This window comes from Toxorhynchites rutilus, chromosome 2, assembly GCF_029784135.1.
Source record: "Toxorhynchites rutilus septentrionalis strain SRP chromosome 2, ASM2978413v1, whole genome shotgun sequence".
NCBI classification, from domain to species: domain Eukaryota; kingdom Metazoa; phylum Arthropoda; class Insecta; order Diptera; family Culicidae; genus Toxorhynchites; species Toxorhynchites rutilus.
The window spans coordinates 299,531,408-299,555,098 of NC_073745.1; the positions used below are offsets into that span (position 1 = coordinate 299,531,408).

A 23,691-nucleotide genomic window follows, 5' to 3' on the forward strand; every position below is an offset into this window, starting at 1 on the left:
TTTTGTTCCGAATACACATATTGATAGGAAATATCCTCAGCATTTGTTTATATGCTACACATAACGGTTTTTCAGCTCATATCTAGCTCAAATTGATGAAAGTTTGGAAGAAAGAATTCCCTACTTTCCCATACATTTTGTCTGCACTCCCGCAGCAAACAGCTATTCATTACAAGCAACCACGGGTACGGGCGATACGTATGGACAAGGTGAAGATGGAGGACGAAAAAGAGATTACGAATAAATATAGGCGGTCGCTACAACGTTAACTATGTGGCTATGAAAAGTGAGCGATGGTGGTGCTTGGCCACATTCTATCATCGGACGCCAAGCAGGAAAGACGCTATCTTGAAAATGATTTTCAGCATAAGAGATATCGCTGCATTTGCCGAGGATGTATGCGGTGCGATATCGCAAGAGTTAGAGACGGGAGTTTCAATGGGATGTGGAGCAGGAGAGCCTATCGAAGTGTGTTAAAAGCGGTGGAAGCGTCGCGCCTGGTGAATAAGTGGCTCAGCGCGCTCGATTTGATAGAATGCTGGAGCTATTAAACGCTTTACCACATTAATTGAAATTTGACCCCTTTCCTGTTCACCGGTTGATCTGAAATTTGGAACACACCTTTATCTCTGCAGTCATTATAAAACTGCGTATTTCATGATCTTGAAAATCCAAGATGGCGACCGCTACAAAATGGTGGATTACATATTTTCGCAAGGCCCCATCAAGATGAGTATCAAATGAAAGGGACTGACTAGTAGAACTCAGTTATATATGAAAAATGCGAATCCAAAATGGCCGCCACCACAGAATGGCGGATTACATATTTTCTCTAAACCCCATCAATATGGGTATCAAATGAAGGACTTGACTAGTAGAACACAGTTATTCATAAGGAGTCTAAATCCCAATTATATCACGATATCAGACGGTAAATTTATATTACGATATGCTTGCCATTGCCGGCTGAACAATAACCCCTACAACATTTGCATCGCACGACATTTGCACGACAAATTTTGACAAATTTTGATTTTTTTTTTGTATTTTAATCTAAACGTTTAAGTGTTTGCTGAGTTTTATTTTATCCTTTGATTTTTTTCTGTAATTTTGTACATGAAAAGTTGGTCATTCTGGGATTTGTGCTCCATGATATTCGAATAATGGACACCCCTTGGTGTAGTCCTACGTCTCTCCGGTTATGTCCCGACATTACCCACCCGTCTTTTTATTAGTATTTATTTGAAATTTCTATGCCAAAAAACACGCCTTGAATTGATTCTGAGTGGCAAGCTCTAGAATACGCTTGACCACAGTGCAAGGCGGAGGAAATTTCTTTGGTGAAAAATTCCCCCGACCAGACAGGAAATCGAACCCGAACTCCCGGCATGTTAGAAGACATTTGACTTACTGTGAAGACAATTCAGTATGATAGCGTACGTGGGCTTTGCTATTTCCATGAAATTCTAACTGTTGGTTGCCATTCTCTGGCTTTTTCTTATCAGTGTCATTTGTTTACTTTTGTTCTTAGTAATCATCGGAGACTTTTGTCTCTGGGTCAATCCATGTAGAATGAATTCTTCAACCAAGCGACTTTTTCTTTAAATTCTAGAAGACATTAGTTCATTTGCGCTCGAGAATTCGAATGATTGTGACATTGTATTTTCATTGTTTTGGCCCTATACTATACAATAGATTAAATCACTTCACAAATCTAAGGTTTTCCAGTTACGTACCGTGTCAATAATTAGTTTTTCTGTCTGTATGTTTGTCTGATTGTTATGGACTCGGAAACTACTGAACCGATCGACATGAAAATTGGTATGTAGAGGTTTTTGGGGTCGGGGAAGATTCTTACGATAGTTCGAGACCCTTCCCTCTCTCTAAGGGTGGGGGGGTGTGTCTGCTGCCATGCGAATGAAACACAAATTTCTACAATACTCGGAAATTAATCAAGCAAACGAAATGAAACTCGGCATGTGAAGGTTTTAGGATGCATCAAATATTTCTATGGTGGTTAGAATGAAACACAAATTTCTACATTACTCGAGGATAAATCATGCAAACGAATCGAAATTAGGCATATAGAGGATTTAGGGTGAAATAAATGTTTCTATGGTGGTTCGACACTCCACTCCCTTCTCTGAGGGAGGGCTGCCATACAAATGAAACACAAATTTCTGCATTACTCAATAATTAATCCAGCAAATGAAACCAAATTTGGCATGTGGAGGTTTTAGGGTACAATAAATGATTGTATGGTAGTTAGATACTCCTCCCCCTTTCTTAGGGGGGCCTGCCATACAAATGAAACACAAATTTCTGCACCACTTGAGAATTAATCAAGCAAATAAAACCAAATTTGGCATGTGGAGGCTAAGGGGGAGCTGTCATACAAATGAAAGTCAAATTTCTGCATAACTCGAAAACTAATCAAGTAAATGGAGCCAAATTTGGCATGTAAAAGTTTTTGAATACGAGAAATGTTTCTATGATGGTATGACACCCCTCTCTCCTTTGAAATGAAGAGGGGGTCCCGTAAAAATAATACACATATTTCAACCAAACATGACAATCTATTTTTTTAATGTACTAAAACGTACTTCCATATCTTCTTCTATCTATATAAACAAAAATGGATCACCGAATGTGTTGATGAGAGCAAAACTCGAGAAAGGAATTGTCCAATTTAGGGCAGTCTTTATTCTATAATATTTTTTGTATCAAACATTCATTCTATGTAACGTAGAAACATGTTAATTGCAAGTAGTTGAAAAATCTTGAACGAGAATTGTGTCTTAAAATGAAAATCACGAGTTTTGGTAGAAGTACTAGTAACTTTATAGTAAAAGGTAATTTAAAATGGTAGATTAGAAAATCAATCAATGAACAGTTCGCCGATTGGGCCCATTAACGTGCGCTTACTAAGAAAACGTGAATATGATAACGAAAAATAAATTTTGGACGGAACGAAATTTGCCGGGTCAGCTGGTAAGCTATAAAACCTTGTTCAAAAGCAAGTTATGAATTCTAGTTTCCTCAGATATGATTGTGAAGACATTTGAAGACATTTATTCTATCCATGTGAAGGCATCTGACAAAATCACCTGGCATCCCTGGGTGTGACGCTAACCACTCGGCAACGGGAGCACAGCGCTATACATTACAATACCCTAATCCAATATCCATACATTTTTGCCGATTCGTGTGCTTACCTTCCCGCACCGTCAATAACAAGCAACTTATACATTCGTTTCTGTCCGTTTTCAACTTGATATAAATAAGCAATCCATGATTTGGAATCACAGTCGCGAGCGAGCTAGCAAGCACATCACAACAAGCGGGCATCATTTGTTCCTACAAACACTCGAAGAAGGTGAAGACCTCGGTATCAAAGTGTGCTACGACAAAGAAGGATCCTGCAGCATACGGGAAATGTTCAGCCAGTGTATCCAGAGTTTTGGAGTATGGACATACACTGCATTTATTTACAACATATCTTTCATGGAATTTTGCTTTCAAATCCCAGTAGGAAAACCTTACTGTTGCATGCTTCGAGGTACGATCCCACCCCAAGCGGAATAAAGGAGTAGAAGTATTCTGAGTGGGAAGGAGAAACGAGAAAGTGTGGTGTGAGTTGGCAGTGCAGTTCAATCGTAAAGTGAGAACGGAACAAAATAAACGAAAAGCGCTGAAAAAATCGAAATATCGATTTTTTCCAAAAATGACATTTTTCAAAAATTCATAACATGTGAACTACTGAACTGATTTAGACGGTCGACATATTAAATTAAAGCTAGTCATTCTTGGAAAAATGCTATGCTCGCAAAAATTTTAGGTTTTGGTTTTGTCATTATTGATTGTATTTGTTTTTTATAGTTTTCATTGTATCAGGACCAAGGGCGCTATATTTTTTTTAATATTTTTTATGGAAAGCTGAAATTTTTTCACATAACATATCTCGAAACCAGGGAGGCGTTTTTTTCGTTTTTGAGTTATGATTTTTCAAAGTTACCCGATGGTCCTAAAAATAATTTTTCCCATTTTTCACAAAAATGATTTTTTTCAAAAATGTATTATTTTTGAACTACTGGACCAATTCAGCCTTTTTTGAAAAAAAAATAACACACTTGCCAATTAATTGGATTATGGTCACATACATCCAGTCTAATCGCATAGAAATATTGAACGTAAACTGAAAACAACTTTGAAAAATCATAACTTAAAAACAAAAAATAACACCTCTATGGTATTCGGATATGTTATGTGAAAAACCTCAGCTTTCAGGAAAAAATATTTTAAAAAATGGCTCCCTTGGTCCCGAACCGATGTAACCTATAAAAACAAATATAATCAATAATTACGAAAACAAAATCCATTTTTATTCAGAGTGCAATATTTATTCCAACAACATTGGCTTTAATTTGATATATCGATCACCTGAATCGGTCCAGTAAATCAAAAGTTATGAGTTTTTGTTGTGGAAAAATGGGAAAAAAAATATTTTTCGGACCATCGGTTGACTTTGAAAAATCATAACTCAAAAACAAAAAAACGCCTAGCTGGTTTCGAGATATTTTATGTGAAAAATCCTCAGCTTTTCAGAAAAAATATAAAAAAATATAGCGCCTTTGGTCCCGAAACCATGAAAACAATAAGAAACAAATACAATCAATAATGACGAAAACATCATTCAAATTTTCCGCAGCTATGGTATTTTTCCAAAATTTATTTTAATCTGTCGAACATCTGAATTAGTCTAGTGGTTCGAAAGTTATGAATTTTAGAGAAAAGTCATTTTTGGCAAAATTGCGAAAAAATGGATTTTTCGTACCACCCTAAAATGAAAATGGTCACCCTAACAAAAAAATAAAAAAAAATACGGGTCTAATAATTTGCGATGGAGAACAAAACTATCACTTTTGACGAAAATCTGAGAACCACTATATCAGGTTGGCATGGAATGGCTGTATATGATCATGTTTCTGTTGAAAGTTGGGTGTAGAAGTTAAATGTTATATTTCAATGAAGATACATTTGATAATTGAACAAGTTTACTTTTCTTTTCACCGTATGCATAATGTTTTTGCACCATCATACAAATGTGATTTACGATTGATCTGTGTGTCAATGAAGTTTTGAAATTGGTAGAGAAAATTAGCTTCAATCGTTCAGCGCTTCGGTTGAAACTATTCGATTGACCCAAATGTAATGATATAATATTCGCTTGGTTTTAGTTTAATTTTTGAGAAAGGTAGAAGGTCACAGGGTGCTAAGGGTACAGGTTGCCACACGTTCAGATTAATCTGGAAAGGTACAGAATTTTTCGTTATTTTTGGTACCGATTCTGTACGGTAAAAGATTTTCGTCAAATAATAGGGTAAATGATCTTGGTTTGGCCAATTTAGGGTGTTTTCAAGCAGCAATTGAATGCAAGTTTCTTCATGAAAATCTCATATAATTAAGACAGGTTCGGGTTTGTTGAAAAGTCTCTAGTTTCTAATTCTACCATAAGGTGTTGAAATTATTCAAATATTCATGTTTTTTAACGATTTTCTTCAAAGAGAAATTATGATCATGGTTTGTCCATTTCTGTTCATGATTTGTCCAAAAATGATCATGGTTTGTCCAGTTTTAGAATTCATTATTTTTGAATGAAAAAATTCGAATTTAAAAGTATATGTTGTATTTCTTATTGCTTGAGTTTACTGTCATCATATTGATCATTTCAGTATTCAGGCTTTCTTCAGAATATTGCCTTTTCTTGGGCATTTTGAAAGTGTTCAACTTAACACACTCAACACAGAGAAACTTTATCTCTGCTATGCGCGAAGGACACCATAAACAAACTGCAGCGCACCAAGCGGTTGCCATAGAAATCATGTGGACAAAACAACATTAAGAAATCGGACAACTCATCACCATAATTAAGGTCATCGAAATGCATGAATAACATGGTTTAGCCAAGTAAATCTGATACAAATGGTGTGCAAGCATGATGTTTACAATATTTGTAAGTGTTATAATCCAGAAAAGGTCTGAATACGTGCCAAATGATCATCTGGTGATTGATTAAAAGTTAGCTCAAGTGGGGGGGGAATTGACATCAATAGAATGTGGATTTTATAATCCTTTAAAACGTGTGATTCCGTAAAAATATACTATTGAACTACTGTAAATCATGAAGAAGACAATATTATTTATATGTTTTAAAATATTCGAATACCTAATTTGACACAGGAGCGCTGAACTAGAGCATCCAAAACAGTGAACAAGCCATGATCATTTTTTCGACTAGACAAACCAAAATCATTTACCTTACATATTGGTACAGATTTCTTCCGCATGTGAAATTTTTTACGTTTCAACAAAGCAACATTAAGATACATGTCGACTTTTACGCCACAGTATCGCTTGGTGCGGCAGATCATAAAAGTATACATTTTATTTTAGGACGGAATTTCTTACGAGGATCGTCTGAAAGGATTCGCATCGGACGGTGCGACGGTGTTATGATGGGGGTTTCGAATTCTGTAATGCGCTTGATAAAAATCGTTTGGCCAGATCTACTATTCGTCAAATGTACATGTCATTCACTGGTTTTATTATTTTTTTATCCCATTTATTTATTTAAGGCTCATTAGCTTTTAGCATTAACAGAGCCGAATTTTAATCGTGTACATGTCACATGGTTATCATATCTATAATTAGCACATTACACAGTTGCCATTCGCCAGTATTCCTTCTATACCATTACATATGGTACATTCACACAGTAGCCATTTAGGCGTAAGAGTATTCTTTCTGTTCTTCCATTATCCAGTTGGACTACCGGACAGCGGAGACAGTTGATTGATCATTGTTGAGTTATTTATAGAACAGTAGCCCGATGTGTCTGGCAGAGCAGAGCAGTTGTATGGATAAATCGATCTTATTTCGACCGTGGATCGATCTCCATCGCTGATGATTGTTGCGTGGACGTAGCTATTCTGTAACAACACAAAGATGGTCAATGAGGGCCCTGAGTTTTGAACTCACGATCGATCGCTTACTAAGCGAACGCGCAACCAATGTGGCTACGGAGACCCCCATTCACTGGTTTTGTGTGTTAGTTATGCATGTGAGAAAATCCTTGACTATTATCTTGAGCATTTTTTGAGGGACATACGGGGGCGGTGCGATAGGTACTTACCCTCATCGCCCGATGATGTCCGTATCGCAAGAGAGATTACTTATCGTGAAGTACATTCTCGTAAACGGCTACTGTCAAAATTTCAGCCGAATCGCACTCGTTTTGTTTTGACCGTGTGTGGAAGCGGGCGTGTCCGCGGATTTTATAAAAATGGAAAAAATGAAAATTCCACCGTCGCCACGGCCAAATTGATCGAATTGCACTACGAACTGCTGCCCCATCCACCGTATTCTCCAGATTTGGCCCCGTGCGACTTTTTTTTGTTTCCAAGCTTGAGAAAGTCACTCGCTGGGCAGAAATTTGAGTCGAATATGAGAGGTCTACCTTGCAGACCTCGAGAAGACGTATTTTTCAAAAGGATAAAAGAAATTGGAGCATCGCTAGGTCAAGTGTATCGAGTTAGAAGGAGATTATGTTGAGAAATAAATCGCCACTTTTGCTAAATTTTTGTTTTTTTTGTAAGCTAGGTACTTATCGGACTGCCCTCGTATATACCTATATATTCAATAGCCCAAAAAGAACTAAAGAATTCGAGGTAATTCAGGAAAAATGTGTGTTCAGGCATTTCCACGGTTCTACGATGTGAATATACAGGATCTGGAGAATGAATTATGTATCCTAAAGGTAAAATTACTATCCTGGGCCTGGCTTAGATAGCTTATCAACAACAAAAATCAGAGGTGCAACGAAGTACTTCAGAATCATTTACTTCGGTTTTTGCATCAAAAACACTGTGATAATTTGGTAATTTGGCATCAATTTATAAAATCCTGAAAGTCGTGGAAAATTTAATGAACAGGGCTTCAGATTCTGGACTGGTCCGTTTGTTTACCAAATCAAAACCCTGTCAAGAACTTATGAGGAGTGATCGTACGAATAATAGATACAGCTTACAAGCAGTAAGAGTGATTTGAAGAGCTCAAACGAGCAGTATCCTCTGCGTAGAACGATGAACACATCATAACATGACGCAGCTTGGTCGAAACCACCCCGATTGAATTTGACGGCTAGTGTTACATGGACAATCCCAGGAGAATGTGGATATTATTTGTTATAAATTTATTAAATGTCAATACTTTGCAAAATGGTAACTTTGCAAGGAGAGTAATACAAGCAATCGATTCTATATGAAAAACTGTATAAAGATTATTATCTTACGACTAGCCGTTCTCGAGATATTCTATAAATCATGTTTTTGGTATTTTTACACAATTTCGACAACTAAGTTATAACATCCAGTTGCACTTTGTATTTTAAATTATTTGTTTGTATATAACAAACAAATCATTTCCAGACACCAAAGGTTTAAAACATACCCGTTTAACATGCAACTAAATTTCTAACGCCAAATTTTACGATCGATTTACACAGTTTCGAAAACTTTCGTTTTACATGCTCTACTATTAACCCTTTCCCGTACTACATCGAGTCTCACTCGTGGTGTACTTGCATAACATAGGGCGCTAGAACGCTCAGCAGAGTAGTGAAATCACTGTATGCGACGTATTAAATAATACGGGTCAACCGTTCTCAGACAGCTAAACCCCTGTATTGACCAATCAAAAACACTCAAGGCGAGCGGAAGTATGAAAATTCTTGAAAATCCTGAACAATTTTTTTTCTGAATATAGATGTGAATGTATTCTATTATTTACGTGTCCACTTCGACATTATTCCTACCCCCTCTCCCCTTACCGTGAACAACCGTGGACATTGTCAAAACCTCCACCACCCCTAAAGTTGTCCACGAGGTATGTGGATAGCCCCTAAGTAAAATATTTTTCATGTGATTATTACATACGCAATAGCTTACATTTTTGAACACCCTTAGCGCTGATCGATTCGAGAGAAAGTGTTTTTCTTCTCTCTCTTTTGTCGAATTTCTTCAGTATTGTTTCATATGTTTTATTTTCATTCATAAGAGAATGAGATTCTGTTGCTTTGAGTGCACATCCCATCACTGAAGATCTGCTATGGGTTTGTCTTCACCATTGTTTCGTTGCATTCTGTATTGATATACTTTTGCAAATTCTACATAAGATAGAATCGAATAGTTTTCGTTCATTTTCATGATTGAAGATTATGCGTTTTAGAATATAGTAGTAAATATTATGGTTGACTGACTATCCCAACAAAGTTCCTAGTGAACGGCATTGTTTACCAATTCCACCTCGCGTAGGTGAGTGTAATCGCAAACTTCGCAACATTAGTGCATCAGATTTTTACCGAACAGCACTTAGAGGCACTCTGTTTCCATTACAAAGGGCATATTAATCTCTGTCTCAAATGGAGCCAATCGTACAACATGTGAGTGTACATTGCAACACGGGTAGCGGGTGGTCCTCCTTCGTCTCCATCCAGCAGTGCTGCAAAGTGTGTTCACTCCATGCAACAGACCTGCATCAACCGTAAACGCTAACTTCCGCTCTGCCACACGGCTATTCGCGCGCTCTGACGCACGTTGGGAAAGTTTGTTTGCGTTACTATGGCTCCAGTTGAGGTGAGCCACGTATCGAGCAAGGCGCGTAGAAGTATATCCTAAGGTGGGCCAACTTGCTAAAACCACTCTTCAGCCATCTTGGAAATCTACTGTGTTTTGTTTGTAAACAAAACACAATACGCTAGTGCCGAAGCTCGCTCCTGATCAGTCTGTCTCTTTCACGCTTCAAGGAAATAATTCCCCTTCTGCTTTCTTCCGTACTGTTTTCATATACCGCTCCCCTAACCAACTTAGTGACGAAACGGCCTCACCTAGTACCATAGACCCGTCTTGGTATCGAGGTCCGACTTCCCGAAAAAAAACCAAGGTAAATCGTGTACTGGGCCAAAATCAATCGACCACCACGTGAGCGAACACGCTGGTTATTCTCATCAAGCACTACTGGTGCAATCGTTACTGTCTGCGGGATAAATCTTCAGAGGAAAGAAAAAGGAAACTGACATCAAATTTATGTACTTTGATGTAGGGCTATCTATTGCTTACATTAATTTCAGAAAAGGCATCGAATTGGAAAACAAAATCCATGCATTTTACACGATAGTTGCACGTACCCTTCGACAGCTCATCCCATCCCGTGTTTCGAACTGTAAATGGGGCAGGAAAACAAACAAAAATTTTTCGGGTTGACTTTAAATTCGATACTTTTTTTTCTCCTCGAACGACCCATGAGATGTTGGTTTTAGATTAATGTGGCACTGTGTTATGATGGGCGTTTTAGTTTTTTTTCGTTTGTAGCACAATATTTGAACCACTATCAGCAGGACTTCTGGAATGGGAGATACGCAAAGTGGAACTACAACTGCGACAAGAAGAAAAAAAACACGAAACCATATCTCATCGCCCATTTGCTGACACGCTGTCATAATTAACCTTTCGATGGGGCATAAAAATATGACAGGGGGTGGCAGCGCGGGAGGCTTCACAAATGATATCATCGTTGGTCCGAGAATCCGAGAATCGAATTTCAGTGATCCGATCGGGGCGTGAATTCCGTGACTCCAGAGCGTGGTGGTGGTGGCGGCGGCGGCGTAATTTGCCATCCTACTGTGTACAGCAATCGTCGTTGCGCGGTTTCGAGACGAGGAACAACCAGAAACAGGGAAGACGCGGAAGGGAATCCGAAAATGGATGAGATCAAACATGCGAAACCCACCCAAACTGAACGGAGCATATGTCGCACAGCTTTGGTATTATTCAGAGCGTTTCAAGATGTGATCTGTTCTGTTTGTGGATGCTTTGGTGGCAAATTTTTCAGCAAAACGATCCGACGTCAAGTATTGGAACGGTCTTGTGAGACAGGCGTATTTTGAGATTCTTTTTTTAAGCTGGATGATTGTAAAAATTTCCACTGAATCATTCCTCTCATTTCACGCTTGGTTTGCAATGCTTGCAATTGGTTTTCATAGTTAATTGAGAACAAGACTAACACTATTTGTTAGTAAAGGTGTACGAGCGCCAAACAGACATTGGTCTTCAAATCAATGAAGTCAATCTTAGGAAAACAAATTAGAAGAGAAATGAAGAAAATGAATCAACAAATGCTCGATTTTCTTTGAATATTTGAATCTTTCCATTTAGAGCAGGTATATCCAAACTATTAGTCGATGTGACGGTTCACCAACATATGTTTTCTGCATGTGTGTGATCATACAAAGAATAGTGATTTAAAAATATTTAACCCCTTGCCGTACGATTTAATTTCCAACAACAGGGCCCAAACACGAGCACAGTGAGCCGTTTCTTACTTACGATCGTAGCAGTCCCGCATCATCACACGCATGTATCCATTTCACATCGTAGACGACGAATGAGGTTCGATGGTGTACGTTCTGGCACAGTCTAATCGCCACGAGTGTGGTTCGACGTTATACGTGAAGGGGTTAAGATAATTTGTCTCCTCGCGATATAGCCTGAATAACGTTTAATTAACTAATAGGAGTACCGGTGAGTTTCTTGGTTTCTTTTCTCAAAAATTAATGCTTTATTCTGCAAAAATGGTTACAAAGGGCCTGACCGGGTAAGGGAGTAAAAAGTGCCCCCAAACCAAATCACCAGCTGTATGGCAAATATTGTATAGGATATTAAATAAGAAATTTTGGCGGTTTTTTGAACCCCTATGTGGTTTAACATAGGATCTGTAGTGAAAAACGTACTTTTTCGTTTATTTCACGCCATCCTCAAAAGCTTCGAGATAAAAATTTGAAAAAATACTGAATATGCATCTCACTACGGTGTATCAAAAAGAATTATCAAAGAAAAATTTTATCAAAAATTAAAGTACTAAAAAAATATTGAAATTTTGAAAAAAGTGATTCTAGAGATTCTACTACAATTCATATTTAAATGTGTATCTACACCCAAAATTGATTTTTAGCTCAGGTTTGTCATCCCGATTTATGATATTAAAAGAGACATGTTCTCCTTCATGTGCTCCTTTTTTACTCTTAGAAAACACTTTCCAACTTCATTATATAATCAGGTGCAATACTGCTGAAGGATTGTGCCAAAAGAAAAGTCCATACGACGTCAATGGGGATCGAACCTAGGCCGGCTGGAATGCAAAGCTAATTTACACGACACGATCCACATGGCTAATGGTGCGCAAGAAGTTGTTCAGCAAATACGTGATACTATTGCACCTGATTATGAAATGAAGTTGGGAAGTGTTTTCTAAAGGTAAAAAAGGAGCGCATGAAGGAGAACAATATCTATCTCGGTCTGGGCCGTGTATGTGGCAAAGCATGCGGAAAGCTTATTTGTCTTTTGTTTCGCTCGCTCGTATTAATCTTATATTGCTGTACCATGTATATTATACAAATGCTTACCAGGACTGGGGGCTCCCATACAAATTAAACACAAATTTCTACATTACTCAGGAATTAATCAAGCAAATGAAACTGAATTTAGCATATGTAGGTTTTAGAGTGCAATGAACGTTTCTATGATAGTTAGACTTTTCACCCTCTTCTCTAAGGGGGAGCTGCCATACAAATGGAATACAAATTTCTGCATTACTCGAGAATTAACCCAGCAAATGAAATCAAATTTTGCATGTGAAGGTTTTAGGGTGCAATGAATGTTTATATGATGGTTATACTCTCCACCCTCCTCTCTACAGGGTCCGGGAATTGAAGTGCTACATTGAAACAAACAGATAAATTGATCAAACCAAACAAAATTTATTTCAAATTTATTCAATTTTGCTTCAAAACAAATCACTTTTTAAAAATTCAAAAAAAAAATTTCATCGTAAGAGGCCCGCAGATGCTCTTGTGGTATTTTATCCCAGGCTGCTGTCAGATGTCGCTTCAGGGTTTCCCAACTTTCATGTTTATTAGAGCAGACTTCGGCCTCCAACATACTCCAGACAGCGAAGTCCATAAAGTTCAGGTCCGGCAAACTCGCCGGCCACTCCGAACTCGCAATGAACCATGGAAAATGCTCTGCAATCCAAAGTTGGGTTTTCTTCGCTTTGTGCGCCGGTGCCGAGTCTTGCTGGAAAACCCAACCTCTGGAACCAAAATGACGACGTGCCCACGGTTCGACGACATTCTGTAGAACTAGTTCCCGATACGTATTTTGGTTGATCTTCACTCCTTCAGGGACAAAAACCAGCGTAGTCCATCACGGGTGATTCCGGCCCAAACCATCACCGATGCAGGTTTCTGTCGTCTGGTCGCCGTCAGTACGTCAGCATGGGTTCGCGATCTTTCTGGCAACCAAACTCTGTCGTTTCTCGTCGGTGAACACGATATTCTCAAACCTTCCTTCCACGGCCCTCTTCAGCAGCGCTTTCGCTCTTTTTACCCGTTCTTGTTTTTTGCTTCATCGAAAGGTCTTGAACTTTTTGGATCTTGTAAGGTTTGGTCTGTAGTTTATCTTTCAGGATCCGACGGAGACTTCGATCCGATATTTTGAGATCCTTCGCCAATTTAGTGGCACTACGTCGAGGATTTCTCTCAAGGCGCTTCTTGACGATCTTCACCCTGGCAGGTGTCACCACAGTAGCTTGATGTCCCCCACCATATCGTTTTTTGGTACTTCCGGTCTCCAGGTATCTTTTAACTGTATGGTGTACAAAACTCCTGCGCACAGGTATAACGGACAGCTCACGAACTATGTCTTTCTGACATTTTTCAGCTAGGAACAAGGCAATTACAGAACTACGTTTCTGTTCGATATCCATATTTGCGGATAACACTCGATCTCATAAGAAACACATACATCCACTTGCAGCTAATACTTATGACAGACATACAGCTGTACTACCGCTGTATTTCGAAAATTGTATGTCTGTCACCATGTACAGCGCTAGAACCATGCAAGCAACTCGGTACAATCGCTGTATCTGTACCGACCTATTTCACCGTTGTACATGGTTACAGCTTGTCAATTTCAACTGCTCGCAGCGCCATAGACGGGTAGTGGTGGCACCATGAACAAGTTTTGTTAACACCGAATCAAAACACCGCAGTGTTAAATATTCAGTTAGAGACGAATGAACTCCCAGAGTTTAAAGTCTCTTAAATCCAACTTAAATCCAATTCCAATTCCTATTCAGTTCGTGAGGAAAAAAACTATAAACTATATATATACCTATGGCCAAGAGTAGTTGAACAACGGTAATGGAGCTAGCAAAGAAAAGGAAGGCTACGATGCTCGACAAATCGGGGATGCTGGTCGTCATTGAAGTGTGGAAGGACAATATTCTGTCCCTTTGGAGCACTTCCAAGAACTCCCACATCTACAAGCAAATGTGTGAGGAGCTGAAAGGCCACGGCGTTATACTTACGGCGGTCGAATTGAAAAACCGGATCAATAATTTCTCTCGGAAGTACAGGTAGATACTTTTTGAAAAGAATATAAAATCAAGTCAAAATAATGGCATATTTGGTCCCTACGTGGGGAAATGTGCCCTTTGTCAAAATAATCACAAGTGCCCCTGATTTTCATAAATTCCTGATCCACTGAAAAAATTCATGAAATTAATGCCAGAGATAAGATATTTTTTGTGGCATTTGTGATTATTTTGACAACTGAGCTACTAAAAAGACATATTTACAAAGCATACGGACCAAATATGCTTTTATTTTGGCTCTAATTAACATGCTTTTCGGCTGTTAAAACGTTCGAGTCAGCACTCTACGGGCAATTTTTTGAGATAGTGTACTTTTACAGATTCGGAAGAAACGCCATGGGGCCCTCGGGAGGATCACCTTCTTCTTGGGATTATTTTGATATTCAACACAGCTTTCTCCATACTTATAAACAAAACAGGTGATTGGTTCCGGTAAGTTAAAAGTAATTTTGACAGTAAATTTTCGAAAGAAGGAGACTGCATGGATCGACTTTCTCTTGTGTTAAACATCATCTAGAAAGCTTTCCTTACCATTTTTAATTTATTAAATGTGAGATAAGAACTTCCCTTTCAATTTGAGTCGTACAAATATAGTATCAAATCTCATGCAATGGGTGACTTTAGCGGTGGTCCAAATGACCTGTTTGGTATAATTATTCTGAAAAGAATCAAACTGAGACCTTGCAGAATCATGCGCGGAACGTGAATGTATGTAAATAACCACTCAGTCTTAGTATTCAAATTCATTCTCATTGAAGCAGCTTTGGATTTATGAGTAATTTGAGTTGGGTTCTGATTCAAGATAGAATAGATAGTTCATCCGGCATCTTCTGGAAAGTATTCCAGCCAAATTTTTTTATTTAGATGAAGCGTACAACCCGGAGAAGGACACATTCGCTCAATCTATGTTTATGTCACCTTCTGCGCCGACATCATCAGTATCATCGCCATCACCAACACTGCCATCATCAAGCCGCAGGAAAAATTGTTGGAATTGGCTATAAAGGAAAACGAAAATATGGTTACTTTTATGGAGCATTCCAAGACTACAGATCTTCAAATAATCGAGCTCATGAAAGAAAATAACGCGTTGATGAGCAAGCTGGTCGATAAAATTTGAATTGTGTACTTGGAAATTTGAACCAAATAAAACATGTTCAAAAAATCAAATGAATACAGAAATTGATAAAAAGTTTGCGGTGATGGGTACCACCCACTGTTATTACAGTGAATATAGAGGGAGATAATGGGACAGTTTCCCTGTGATATTTACCGAAATGTACCATCAGTGCGTTTCTAATCCTGGATGCTGATGCGTTTTCGTTTCTTACTATCAATCCTCTTTGTGGTTGTTGCTTCGAATTTAAGGTTTGAAGCTGGATCATCCATTTTTTGTTAATATGGTCATTTTGGTTGTTACATAGGTTATGTAGAATGCAGCAAGTTTTGATAATTGTATTGACATTATTTAGGTCGACCTCCAAACCTTTCCCGATTCTTCTGAAACGGGCCTTCAGATGGCCGAAAGCATTCTCTACAACCCGTCGGCATGCTGATAGATGATAATTAAATAACTTTTCATGCTCCGGCTGATCTACAGAAAATAGAAACGGCTTCATCACCTGGTTTGACAGTCTGAAAGCCGAATCGCCGATCAACAGCATCGGTACTACAACCCCTTCGATTAGTTTCGAATGTTAAAGCGCATTCGAAACTAATCGAAGGGGTTGTAGTACCGATGATGTCTCGTTCGTGCAGTGTACTTTTTTGAGTTTGGAGTTCTCAAAAATAGTTGAATCATTTGAACGGCCAGGAACTCCTACGTTGATATATGTGAACCGGTAACGATGATCCACCGCAGCAAACAGAATAACCGAATGCCATCCTTTGAAGTTATAGTAGTCGGTTGCCTCATTTTTTGGTACTTTGACTTCTATATGGCATCCATCAATGGCACCGTAGCATTGTGGAAAACCCAGTTTCTCGAAGCCACCGACTATTTCTGATATCTTCTCCGAGGTTGGTGGGTATGCGTCAAACACTTCGTGTTGCACAACATCTACAACCGCATTGCAGATTTCAATGATCAGTTCACCCGTAGTTGTTCTTCCTACACCGAATAGACTTCCAATAGTTCTATATTCCGCTGACGATCCGAAAGCATACAGGGCAATAGCGATGCGTTTCTCCAACCGAATAGCAGACCGCCAAAGAGTATCTTCTCTTTGCAGGCGATGTAATTTTTCGACCAACAAATTAAACGTACATCTGTCAACCCGAAACGTGTTTTTGAACTTTTTATCACTAAACTTTGGTACTTCATCTTCCCAAAATCTAGAATTTTCTACCTGAAAGACCGATATAGTTAGAGAAATTAAAGTTGATATTCAAATGCATCTTACAGTTGACCACCCTACGTTTTCGGGATTTAACCGGACTAGAGAGTAACGAAACGGATTTCCTGTAGAGCTTCCTAGATATCAAAGCTAACATCCTATATTTTCTGCTCTGCTTCAACAGCATTTGAATTTTTCTGTTATTTTGAATCATTTTCGTTCTGATTACGTTCAGCATCCTGAAGAAATAAAGATACAAAAAATAAACAAGCAAGAACGTTGACGGCATTGAGCTTCGTATTACGAAACGGGGGAGTAGGCATGACAATATGGGTTTGCAGAAGAAATGAACACACTTTCAAAATAAAAACTATGAATGATAATTATTTTTCCCAAATCAAATTAGTACTCCATGTAAATGAAAATCACTTTTGCATGCAAGTAGTGAAAAAATATCATACAAAAATTATGTCTAAATATAATTTTATATTATAATGGTAAGTTTTGGTGAGAATATTTGGAAATATATAGAAAATAGTTTAAATTAGGTTCAGAACAACGTACTTCTAGTAGGCAAACAACGCCAAGAAAAAAATTTCATACAAATTTTAGTAATTGAAAACTGCCTTAGGGTCAACTAATCTGATAGAGAAGAGTTGGCCTCACACAAACTAATGTCGTATCCAGATGCCGACACCTTCCGTCGTCAACCCGAATGCAATAGATTTAAATTCCTGATTGTCAGTTTGACATGCGGTACAATGTACAACCAAAGTATGTCTGTCATGGTACGATAGTACCTGTACAACGCTGTACTCTTACAACGCAAGTACAGCTGTATGTCTGTCCCTGGTATAAGACACAATGTAAACAAACTGACGAGGGGTCGTCAAATACAATTTTCTGTGCAACGTAATAATTTCTGTTGAAGTAATTTAGCAGTTCAATTGCCGGACCCTGTAAGAGGGGGCTGCCATACAAATAAAACACGAATTTTTACATTACTCGAGGATTAATCAAGGAAATGAAACCAAATTTAACATATGGAGGTTTTAGGGTGCAATAAATGTTTCTGTTAGACTGTTAGACTCTCCACCCTCCGAAACTGGAAATGGATTTTGTTGGGATGAAACGCACTCCTATATCTTCTTCTATCTATACAAAAAAAGGATCGCCGGATGTGTTGATAAGAGCAGAACTCGAGCAAGGAATTGTCCGATTTAGGGCTGTCTTTATTCTATCATATTTTCTGTATAAAACATTTATTTCATGTAACAGAAAAAACATGTTATTTGCAAGTGGTTGAAAAATCTTGAACTAGAATTGTGTCTGAAAATAATCTGATATTATAATGATGAGTTTTGTTAGAAATACTAGAAATTTTATAGTAAAAGGTAAATTCAACGGGGTCGAATAGAAGATCAATCAATGAACAGTTCTGCGATTGGACCCATGAACTTGCTCATAGTAATAAAACGTGAATGTTTGAAGGTATTGATAACAAAAAACAAATTTTGGGCGGGACGAACTTTGCCGGGTCAGCTAGTGAGAAAATAAAACAGAAAGAGATGTCTGCTCGCATAGAGGGGATGGGGGTAAGACGGACATGTTAAGGAAAACTTCAATTGTATCTTTGGAAACTCACGTTTTCCAAAACTTAAAAGCAGTTTCTTACTGTTCAATATAGTGGTTTTCGAAATAACTGGCCAAATGTTCTATGAAAATATATTTTTCCATGTTTTTTACTGAAAATAAAGCAAGCCGAAAAGTAGAACATTTTTATCGGTGCGGGTATAATGGACATGTAGTGGACAGTGTTCATAATATACGAAGCGTAGAGGTTTATCGCTCGCGACAGAAATAATTTCACTCTCTCTCAGTGTTTGTGCGTCCAGTAACTGAAATAGAACAAAAAGAGAAAGCAATATAAAAAAGACTTCAATATTCTTCCCTTCACTTTCCATCATGCATTGGATGTGATTATGGATGTGACTGTCCATTTCACCCCTCCAGTGCAATTATTTCAATAATTTAAATTTACCACTTACGAATGAATTTACTTTTCCGTACATACTTAATATCACTTCTCTGTCAACTCACAAACCGAAATAAAACCATCAGCGAATTTTGAAATTAAACCACTCAAAATGCTTAATACCGAAGCCGCAAAAGTTACATCCACACGCGGAATAATGTTCGATTTTCGGTTTTTGTGTCTCTATTCCACTTTTGATCAGTATTCAATGTCATAGGATGGTTTAAATATTATAGAATAACATGTAGAAAGGTTTCCCATCATCAGATTTGAAATGATTAATGCAACTATACAAAACAACCACCTGTCCATTATACCCCCGCTGTTCGTCTTACCCGCGGCTCCCATACATACAAACTATTTTTAAGCTTTTAAAACAGCTCATTAATTGCGCATTTGACTCTCCAGCACACGGAATGGCATCATTTCTGCCGAAGATGAAATGGCTTTTCTAGACATTTTTGTATTTCCAAAAGGCCTGGCTGGGTAAGGGAGTAAAAAGTGCCCCCAAACCAAATCATCAGCTGTATGGAAAATATTGTATAGGGTACTAAATATGAAATTTTGACGGTAGTACCATATATTTGAGTTCTTATATGGTACAACATAGGAAAAATGGTGAAAAATGCACCTTTTCATTTTTTTCGCGCCATTTTCAATAGCTTGGAGACAAAAATATGAAAAAAAAAAAATACTGAAAGTACATCGATCATTATTTTCAAACAATTTTTTCATCTAAAAATAAAATACTAAAAATTAATATTTATTTTAATTTAAATTTTAAATTAAATTTTATTTATTTTTTATTCTGAGATTCAGTATTACTCTAGTTTGTACTCAAATTTATTCCTACGTCCATTTAAGGTTTAGTTAATTTTCTCAGAATTTTTAGAGTGTTTTCCGCGGTACAAAAAAATTGTATATATTTTCAGGAATTTCGAAATTTTGATAAAAAAAATACTTTGAGACCCACTTTTGCTCTTATTTTTATTTAAATGCATTCGTATTTGTTGTTTTTGCCACATGTAGCGTAATATTTTCTTGAATTTTTAAGAGGATTGCGGGAATTTTTTTAAATTTATTTTGAATTTAGAGCCCCAGTACTGCTCTTATATTTATTTAAATTTTGTTTTTAATATGTTTAAATTTTGTCGATATATTCAGAGCATTGTGCTGTACAAAGATTTATTTTGGCGTATCTTAAAATATATGAGATTATCTTTACATTGGGTTAAGATGGTTTACCAAATTCATAGGAGTCAGCAGTACGATAGAGAGAAAAAAGAGAAAAAATTAAGTCGTTGTGGAAAAATCATTCGGACTAATGAGAAAAACACTTTAAAAAATCTAAATTATTATTACTTTTTTTTAATTTTAATCTTACAATTGAAAACCACAAATACAATAAAATAATTGATTTCAAGATAATCAAAATAATAATGCAGACGATGAAGAAAATTATTTTTGTATCTCGCAATGCTCTTAAAAACTCAGGAAAAAATTACGACACATGCAGAAAAAAGACACATACGAACGCATTTAAATAAAATTTAGAGCAGAAGAGGGTCTCAAAGTTATATTTTTTTTCCAAATTTCGAAATGCCAGAAAATATATAAAAAAAATTTATACCACGGTTTTAATTTTTTTTTTAATATTACATTTTTTGATGAAAAAATTGTTTGAAGATATTTTCGATACACCTAATTTTATCGTGTCTTTGCTCGTATTCTGGCCGCTTTTCCTTCAGTGCACGACTCAAACGCATCAATTGTCGCCGATAGAGGTCCCCCGTAATGGTTTCATTCGGTTTTAGCAGCTCATAGTACACCACACCCAACTGGTCCCACCAAATAGACAGCGTAACCTTCTGACCGTGAATATTCCGCTCGGCCGTCGATGTTGATACATGGCCGGGGTATCCATACGTTGCCTAGGGTGGCAGCGAAAATGATCATAACAAATTTCAAAAATTTTGATTTTTGATCCTCGAAAATCTTCCAATCCTCGAAAAGGAAATTTGGAAAATCGAAATTATTTTATTCGATGCCAAATGATTTAAAAATGCATAAAACCTCGAGATCTGGTGTTATCACAAAAAAAAATTTGGCCGAAAATCGACTTTTTGGGACTTAGCCTGAGTGGCCAAAATCAAAACTTTTAGTGCTTTGAGCCACCCTTAAATCATGTCCGATTGAGCTGAAATTTCGCACAGGTCATTTTTTAGACCAATAAACAAAATGTACATGATCGGTTCTACCTTCATTGCCTCTCGAGGCTATGTCCCAAAAGGTCGATTTTCGGCAAAAAATTTTTTTCGAGATGACTCCAGATCTCAACGTTTCATGCATTTTTAAGCCATTTGGCATCGAAAACAAATTTCGATTTTCCAAATTTCCTTTACTCCCCCCTTGAAAGATTTTCTAGGATCAAAAAATCAAAACTTTGAGCGCTTTGAGGCACCCCTAAACAATGTCCGATAGAGCTGAAACTTTGCACAGATCATTTTTTTGGGGCCAATAAACAAAATGTACATGGTCGGTTCTTGAAATTCGATGATGAAATTTTTCCCATGCATCCATTGCCACCCTAGAGTTCATATCTTCGCTGTTATTTATACTTTGAATATCAAAAGCAACAAATTGATATTCATCACATTCGAAACGATATTCGTTCTGGCATTTTGAGTCCAAATTCAAAAATAAAAGTAGAGGGGTCTGAGCCTAGGGGCATGGACGGAAGTTTGAGGTAGGACTGTGATTTTTCACTTGGTTATTTTAAATGTAATTCTTTTCATTGTTCAGAAATCTGTTAGTTTAACTCTTTTGAAACTCTAAATAGTAACCCAGAAAAGAGCCGTTTGTTGTATGTACTCATAACCTTCAAACGGTTTGTAACGAACAAAGAAAGACAATAAGCTTCTGGCAGGAAGTTCCACTGTCTAACTGAGAATGATTAATGAATATCAGTGGGACACATAACAGGGCGGAATGGTAGATGAAGTATATGTGATTCGGTAAACAAAAAAAAAAAATATATCGTCGTTGATTACCTTGAATATGAAATTTATAGGGAAGAAACAAAAAAACAAGTTTTGAGATATTATGAGGTAAAATACACATGAAATCACAAAGTTGCTTTAATTTTAATGGATAGCTATGGTATTGTATTTTCTTTCCATTGTCTTATTCTCATTATTATGCATCGTGAGCAGTAGCTTTTTCGGTGAAATGAGGTTCGTTAGCATACTATCACAATCAAATCGTATTGGTTTTTTTTTGGATTTGGATTTTTGAATAAATTTGCCGTCTAATGGTATATATTATAACATAAATCGTAAGAACGATTCTGCGTAATATGCATTTGAAAACTCTTAATAAACGTTACATTTTTCGTAGAGTGACCCCCCCCCCTATATAGAAATCAAAGACGTAGTCCTACGTCAAAAATATAATCAGGCTATACCATTTAGAGAACAATAACGTCCGAGTTCGATGAAACGAACTTTGCAAGAAATCGCGCAGGATTTTGTTTGGCGAGACGGTAACAACGGCATAAATAAAAACCAACCGCACACAGCTGCCTCTGGTTGAAAGTAAACAACAGCTGATATTCATTTGGCTAAAATGAAATTCAATTCTGGAATTTGAATAATCAAGATGAAAATGACACTGGGTGGAAAAATGAACTTCAAAACGTATTGAAGAACAAAAGTTCATTTGCTCATATTCACTGGTTGTCTGAATCTGTCATTTTGATTTTCGTTCGGAATATATAGGTTTTCAATGCAACCTAGCCCGAAAATCTATGCATTTAAGCTTAGCGAAGATGATTTTATTCAACACTGGTCAGGACTATGCATTTTAAAGTATTCAAATAACATCGAGTAATAAATCTTCACATCTCTGCAGCATTTCACCATTTACATTTTTTTACATACATTGAATTAAGACAATGAATGGTTTGCTTATTTTTATTTTCGTCGGTGGTCATCGTTTACAGCAGTCCATTCCTCAGTATGTGATAAATCCCATCCATACATATTCGTGTGATCTTTTTAAAAGAATATCATACTCGGGAAGATACGCTATGAAATGCTTGATTGCACTTCTGAGTTGCTCCGCAACAGTATAGCGCTGCAACATTTTTCTTTCTTTATGGAACACAATAGAAGAGTATATATTAGATGAGTCACGAGCGATTATCGTTTGTTTATCAAATGACAATGCCTGTCAAAATCCATTTTGGGCAAAACGAAGTTTGTCGGATCAGCTAGTCTCTTAGATAAATTTCAATTCTATTGATGTTAAAATCATCAAAATTCTGTCGCAGCGAGAATTGTTATTTACGTTGAAAGTATTTCGTAAAAACGTGACATGTTTTCTGATTTGGCATCCTTAATGAAAGGGTGCTGCCGTTGCTTGGTGGTTAGCGTCACAAATATTCCGCCGGGGGTTCGAGTTCGGGCAAGAGGTAGAAAAAAAAGAAGAATGTATCACGTAGTCCTACGTCAAAAATGCTAAAAGCCCCGTAGTTAAGACTTGCGATGAAAAATGTTCACTAGGTGACTTATTCTATTTCATTCAATCATTCTGCACCTTAATGCACATTTCATTAATTTCACCAAACCAATGGTTTTCAAATTCAATGAGGGAACAGTCTGTGAGTAAATAAGTTTTTGCATGAAATAGATAAAATACAAATCGTCAATGAACCCTATGCAATACAGCAGTTGAAAGGAAGATCTAAAGTGTTGGATTGTTAATGTCTTT

At 37.2% G+C, this 23,691-nt stretch overlaps 1 protein-coding gene across 4 annotated transcripts in view; it reads right to left on the reverse strand.

Moving 5' to 3' along the window:
• Nucleotides 1-23,691, reverse strand: part of LOC129771130 (probable serine/threonine-protein kinase yakA) — a 154,099-nt gene that overhangs the window by 75,552 nt on the left and 54,856 nt on the right. The window lies entirely within an intron of this gene.